The following is a 7,706-nucleotide window of genomic DNA, read 5'->3' on the forward strand; positions in this document are numbered from 1 at the left end:
GACAAAGGTGATCCGTGCTGAAGAACCCAAATGTCTTGAAGAGGCACAGGGTGATGATAGGTGGATGGAGGCTATGCAGTTGGAGTATGGATCCATAATGAAGAACAACACTTGGGACCTTGTGGATCGACCACCAAAATGCAAGGTAATCGACACCAAGTGGGTGTACAAGACCAAGTACAAGTCTGACGACACGTTGGGTCAGTACAAGGCTTGGCTCATGGCAAAAGGATTCGCACAGGTACATGGTTTTGATTATCAAGATACTTTTGCTCCCATAGCTTGACTAACCACAATTTGCAGTGTTTTGTGGCTTTAGTAGCACAGGAAAGTTGGCCCGTGTTTCAGATGGATGTAAAATCTGCCTTTCTGAATGGAGATCTCAAGGAGGAGGTATACATGGAACAACCACCAAGTTTTGTGATCCTCGATTCAGAAGGTAAAGTCTGTAAACTGAAGAAGGCACTTTACGCGCTGAAACAGGCCCCATGGCATGGTACCGATGGATTAATGCCTACTTTCTACAAAATGGGTTTAGGAGGAGCCCACCTAATGCAAATTTATATATCTACAGAGAAGGAGGCAGGTGTATGATCGTGGTCCTTTATGTGGATGACCTTGTCATAATAGGGAACCATGAAGAGAAGATCTTGCAGACAAAGTAGTTGCTAGGAAAAGAGTTTGAAATGACAAACCTCGGACTGATGCATTTCTATTAAGGGATTGAAGTTTGGTAAGAGCCAAAACAGATCTTCATTTCACAGCTGAAGTATGCTAGAGAGATACTGAAGGCATTTGGCATGGCTGAGTGCAAGAAAGACAGTTGGCACCCCTATGAAGGTTGACGTGAAGCTCCCAAATGAGGATTCATCAAGCGAAGTACAGAAGGCTTGTGGGGAGTTTGATTTACTTGTGCAACATGTGGCTGGACATCAGCTTTGCGACTGGTGTACTAAGTAGGTTTTACAATAAGCTCCAAGAGAACCATTGGAGGGCAGGGATGCAGGTGCTGAAATACATCAAAGGCATACTTGATTATGGCATCACCTATACCAAGGGCAACATCTACATTTGATCATTCTAGCCTAATACATTCTAGCTGGCCCTAGAGACGCGACCTTCACCCCGCCCTCTGCTGCCCTCGCCCCGCGTGCTGCCTAGGCTCCGCCCTGCCACTCCCACCCTTCTCTCCCCGCGCCCTCCCCTCGCACCTTGGTCGCCGCCCTGCTCGCCTTGCTGCGCACCCCCTCCACTGGCTGAGTGCTCCCCCTGCTGACTGGCTGCCCCCCTGCTCCGGTCCCAGCTGTGAGCCTCTCCAGGATGGCGCATCCCCAACCTTGGCCTGCTTGTTGGTGGCTCCCTTCCCGTGGCAGTGTGGTCTTCTAGGCTGGTCTTTTGCACCCTTCTCCCTCTCCGTGGAGTAGAACGCATCTGGGTCGGGGGTGTTCGGGCTTTTGGAGGTGTCGAGCCACTTGTGGCATGGGGCCTTGCACTTCTTCAGAGGGGAGTATCTTCGGCTTCAGCTGTCTCCCTTGCCCTGGCGGTCCTCCACATTTGCACCTTCACAGCAGCAGTAGGTTCATCTTTCAGGAAGCGTCTCTCCCTTCCCGGTGGCATTTCTTTGGCGGAAGGAGGTTTGCCCTGCACTCTCCTACTCTTCCGGAGTTGGAGTTCTCCTCGCAGCTTTGCCCTGGCGACATCGGCCATGGCCATCCCCCAGCAGTCTAGTTCGTCCCTCCCCGTGGTGGTGGTTGTGCTGCCCTCGTCCCCTCAGCATCTCCTGGCCGCGAGTGGTGCACTGGAGCTGGATGTACCTGGCCCTTGGACAACAACCCAGAGGGGTCGCGTCGGCTGGTGGCTTCCTTGCTTGGGTCTCCAAGCTTCTCAAGACTCAGAGTTTTTCTCGAAGATTCTTTTTCCACAGGGCGGCGGCTCCTTCCTCAGGGATCCCTTCTCCTTTGGCTCTACTTCTTCTTGTCATACCAGGAGGCTCCCCATGTGGGTTGAGGCCTGCAGGTGCATGGAGCGGGCTACTGGAGTGCGGACTCGCCCCCCGTCAGGTGGTGGTTGCTCATGCTGGCAGGTCTCTTCCTATTGGCATCCTCGAGCGGGCACGATGGACGGGAGCTCAGCGGAGGAGGGATCCATACATGCTAGGATTACGAGTATCTCCAGGATTCACTTCATCAGGGATTATTGGTCGGCCTCGATTGTTGGATGTTAACTCAGAGGAGTCATATCAGTTGATGATTCACTGTCTCGAAGACTTTCTAGTACTTCCAGGATTCACTTCATCAGGGATCCGTAGCTTTTTTGGTTTCGTGGTTTACTGGTTTTCAGAAAACCCAGTTTTTGGGTTTTTGGTTTGACTGCATTTTGCAACAGTTTTTGCTTGGCCCTATGTGGCTTGTAGTTTCGCAGTTGGGAGTTATCCCTGTGCTCCAGCATTGCTGTTGAGTCTCTTGTATGCCTTGTCTCGAAGTAATATAATTAGCCCTTCTTTTTTGGAAAAAAAAAAATACCAAGGGCAACATCTTGACCGGATTCTGTGACTCAGATTGGGTAGGAGACATGGATAGCAGAAGATCAGTGATAGGTTATTGTTTCTCACTTAGATATAGAGCTGTGTCATGGGTCAGCAAGAAGCAACCTACAGTTGCTCTTTCTTCTACCAAGGTTGAGTATAAATCAGCATGTCTTGCTTCTTGTCAGGCAATGTGGTTGAGGAGGACTTTAGGGGACATGGGTGCAGTGCAAAACAAGCCTATGGAGTTATCATGTGACAATCAGAGTTGCATGGCAATTGCAAAGAACTCTGTGTTCCACGCTCACACAAAACACATTGAGATTCAATATCACTTTCTATGTGAGCTCATCATGGATGGAGAGGTTGACTTGGTATATTGTTCAACTAGAGAGAATGCTCAAACATCTTCACGAAGGCTCTTAGAAGAGACTTGCTGGAGAGGCATCTTCATCGACTTGGCATTGGGCCAAAAAAGTAAGTTCACTTGCAGGTGGACATTGAGGGGGGGTGTTAGATATCAATGCTCCACTCTCGTGTAACTACGTAGGAACCAACTAACTCTACTTGTAAGCCCCCCATATGAGGAAAAGGCATTTGAGTAACTCAGTTATCTAGTAGGTCCTAGTTTGGACACCAGATGGGGGCCATGTGTAGCCTGATGGCTAGACGATTTCAGATAGAGTTGGCACACTACCAACTAGGCTACATGCAAGTACGAGAAGGCATCCCATGAGTGACCGCACTAAGGGTAGATGGAGCGTTTCTCGAGGCAACCCACTCTCAGGTTGCGGGGCTCGATTGGGGAGCCCCAGATGATCCCGGATGGCTCTGGGCCGAACAGTAACCATAGGTTAGTTGCTCTATTTTGCACCACGGTTCTATCGTGTGGTTGGTGGCCTATTTTGAGACCGAGTTAGTCGTTTTGGGCAAATTGGTTTGGTCACCCAATTGGGTCTAAGTGACTACAACTGGTGGCTATATAAGAGCAAGCCCATGAAGCCCATTATCATCACTGGCTACAGCAACCCTGATTCCTTGGCATCTAACCTCCATCCTCTACTATTTCCAGCACACCATCGAAGCTTCTCACACAGGAGCGCATGGTTGGGAGGCAGCGCCATCTATTGTGTTAGTTTTATAGTAATCAAATTTTTGATTCTCCATACTATCTACTTTTCTCTTTTGCATATGAGATCCTATTATCTGTTGAGCACAGAAGCTGTATTGTTGTCTTACAATTTTATTATACTATTGCCACACATACAAGCACACACATATATTTATGCCTTTTACCTTGGTCAAATTTATCCATAACAGTTCCCCCCCCAGGCAAGGAATGCATAGTATTTCCATGCCTGGGACCATCACGAACAAAGAAGGGCTTGAGATAACATTTGTCAATCACCTTCTTGCCATATGGCTCATGCAGCTCCTATACTTGTACAGACCCATTGCTATGTTCCTTGATGACTTTGTATGGACCGGTCCATAGTGGAAGGAACTTTTTATCCATTTGGTGGTCCAATCTATTGTCAAAGCATAGCACAACATCCCCCTCAACAAAGTGTCTTTCCCATCCCTTGTGAATCTTAGCATCCAAGCGGGCCTTTTGTCGATTCTTTTGGATCTCTGTTTGATGTAGTACAAGGCATCGGGTTTCATTCAACTTCTCAAATTGTACCAACTTGGCCTCTACATGTTCATCTTCTGTTATCCTTTGTTCTTGTGCCATAGTCTCAAGGCCGGAATCTCTATCTCTAGTGGTAAAACGGCCTCAGTACCATACACCAACTCAAAAGGAGTGTAACTTGTAGGCGTTTTATGGGTGATGTTGTAAGCCCACACGACTTCAGTGACCTTTTGATCCCAGTGGCTCTTGTTCCCTGTGGCCATTTTCCCCATGGTTTTACAAAGGAGGCTGTTGGTCCGCTCTATTTGTCCCATGGATGCCAGATGATAGATGCTAGAAGTGCAGTGATCAATACCCATGCGATCCATGAGCAACTCCACTGCTTCATTTAAGAATGGACTCCCATGGTCAGATACTATTTCCATGGGTGTCCCAAACCTTGTGCAGATATGTTCAAAGATAAAATTTGAAACTGCCTTACCATTTGCAGTGGGGAGGGTGATAGCTTCAGCCCACTTAGTGACATATTGAGTGACTACCAAAAGATACTTCTTTTTGCACGCAGTCATGGGCAGGCGCCCAACAAAATCTATTCCCCACTTCTGAAACGGATGGATGGACATCACTGGGTGATGTTGCCTAGAACGCAAATCCTTCCTACCAAAGAATTGACATGGTTCACAAGTTTTGCAATACATAGTGACATCTTTGAATAAGGTCGGCCAATAGTACCCAGCATGTAAAATCTTCTTAAATGTATAGTCACCGGCATAATGGCCTCCACAAAATCCATCATGATAATGCTTCAATACCTCAGGTACTTCATCTACATCAATGGCCCGTCTTAGTACCCCATCCATGCCTTGACGGTACAATACCCCATCAAAATTGAGTGTAGCGCCTACTATCTCTGCGGATCTTCTTTCTCTCATAGCTAGTACTTTTTGGAGGAAAGGAGAAAGTGGTCAGAAATCTATAGATACCACCATACCATGGATCCCCAACTTCTATGGTTGCTACAAGGTTACATCGAGGCACTCCTCTAAATCAATTAAAGCATTCTTCAAGTTGGACCAACCCCCCTTTACAATTTTGGAAGAAAAATCATATTCTTGTAGAACTACCAACCATTTGGCCAATCGGCCCATGGGATTTGGTGATTGAAGAACCTGCTTTGTAAGACCATTGCTAGAGATTATAATGAAGAACTTTCTAGCCACATAATGCTTAAATTTCTCAATGCAGAACAACAAAGACAAGGCATGCTTGTCTGCTTCAGAGTAGCATCGTTCAGTTTCGAGCAATTGTTGAGAAGCAAATCGAATAGGATACATGAACCGATCCTCCCCCTGTTGGAGAAGAATACCCGCCAAAGTGTGCTCACCAAACCTAGTGATATAGAAAGTCTTTGACCAATCAGGATTGCATAGAATGGGTTTTGAAGCCAGAGCACTCTTGATTTGTGCAAACCCATGATCACAATCCTCATCCCAAGAGAAATCAACCCCATCTTTTAATAGCATAGTCATGGGTCGGGTCAAAGTAGCATATTGATCAATGAAGTGGCAATAGTATCATGCTAGATTGACAAATGAGCATACCTGACATTTGGTTGTTGGTGGGGAGAGCTTGAGGATAGCTTCTACCTTCTCGAGGTCAGGCTTGATGCTCTTGGATGAGACAATATGTCCCAGTAACCTCCCTTGAGTGGCTTCAATGGTGCTCAGTCATTCTAGCTCAAAATCCGGCATTGTCCTCCTACGTGGCAATTAAACGATCCAAGAGCATGGCCGCTCGATCTACATATCGATGTGCCGTCTCACCTTTGGCTACTTCAAGTTTGCCACCTATAGGTACACATTCTCCCGCTCCTCTTCTTTGCCAAAATACTCGATCATAGCTGCTGTCAACCTTGGCTAGCTTTGGCGAACACTGCTTCTCATACCACACTTGGGCCAAACACTCTAGAAATGTGGGAAGGACCAATAGCCATCTATCTTCAGTAAGAAAGTTAAGAGAAACACAACAGTGCTTGAAGGCCACAAGATACTCATTTGGATTTTCTTCAACCTGTCCACAAAACATGGGAATGTCAGCCATGCTTGCAAAATGGAAAAGAGAGACGAAATGAGGCTTATCTATTAGCAAACAATGGAAAGAGGTAGCTTGAACTAAAAATCAGGTGAAGATACATCCACAAAGCACACATAGGCAGGGTAGGGTGTGGCTGGTGTATTGTAAAATACTACACGGCAAGAATCTTCAGCATAGAATAGCTCATAGACAATCTTAAAAGGACCAACCCTCATGATATTGCATCCATCTTTACAAGCGAGGGTTAGAGACATGGCACTGCATGAGGTTGTTCATTAAGGCAAATAAGAATGCCATGCCAAATGTCAACAGTTGGAGAGCTTGCGCATCACCTTCAACTTCTTCCAATTCTTGTAGTCACCATGCTATTTCTTCAAGGGGTGTGCGGTCTGGCATCCTTCTTTTGAGCAATGTACTTGAGGACCTTTCTGATGATCTTCCAAAGTCGGTAAACTCGTATCAAATATGCCCAACACTTAGTTTCATGATGACCACAACCTTTACATTCCTTACAAATGATCACCCTCATTCGGGGCTTGTGGCTTTGTTGGGGCAGTGCTTCCACTCGCTTCATACAAGCTTCACATGCCAAGAAATCAACAACTAAATTTTGAGCTCGAGGGATATGCTGAATTTTTAGCTCTTCAAATTGTTGGCAAAGTTCCAATGCTTGTTGATGTCGTGGAACCAAGCCTTCGCTCCACACCTTCCACCTTCCACTAACTTGTTCACACACGACTTGAGAATCTCCTTGCATCTCAAGTTGCTTGATGCGATGTTCTTGTGCCTTTTGTAGCCCAAAAATGACTGCTGAGTACTCAGCTTGGTTGCAAGTACTTGTTAGTGCAGGCTTGCTATAATAATACACCTCACCCCCTGGTGAAGTGGGCTTCATACCCACACCAGTAGCCTTGGTCAAAAGTTTGTACGCACCGTCAAATTGGAGGAGCCAAGATGTCATCACACCAAGACTAAAATCCAGACATCCCAAGTCTCTCGGTAGTCCAAGATAGGTAGAAGGAGAGGGTGGGGAGAATTCAATACTTGAGCAAGACATTTAGCACCAAATAAACTTGCAATACTTTGTTGATAGTTTATCTTTAGACCAAAAAGAATTACAACTTGAAGCTCAAAATGAGGCACAAAGGGTTGATTAGGTACAAAGTGATTCCAAAGTCCTCCCAGTGTATCACTAGTTCTTCACCTTGAATCATCCACAGTGTATCATCCCACCCATCATCTCCTTGAGCAATGGATTGTACAATCAGTTGTTGAAGATTGACATGAAGATCAAGAAAGAGATCTCACCAATTGGTAGCCGTAATGAGCGGAGGACCAAGCACCAAATCCTTGAACTTGTCGAGAAGTGACATAAATATCCACCCTCCTCGTGTGGCGTGCGTCCAAGGAGTGAACTTGAAAAAGTTCATAATCTGTGATCTAGTATGAGATATG

This window comes from Dipteris shenzhenensis, chromosome 16 (assembly GCF_047967505.1).
Source record: "Dipteris shenzhenensis isolate YYH24624 ecotype China chromosome 16, Dip_SZ_1.0, whole genome shotgun sequence".
In the NCBI taxonomy this organism is placed as follows: Eukaryota; Viridiplantae; Streptophyta; class Polypodiopsida; order Gleicheniales; family Dipteridaceae; genus Dipteris; species Dipteris shenzhenensis.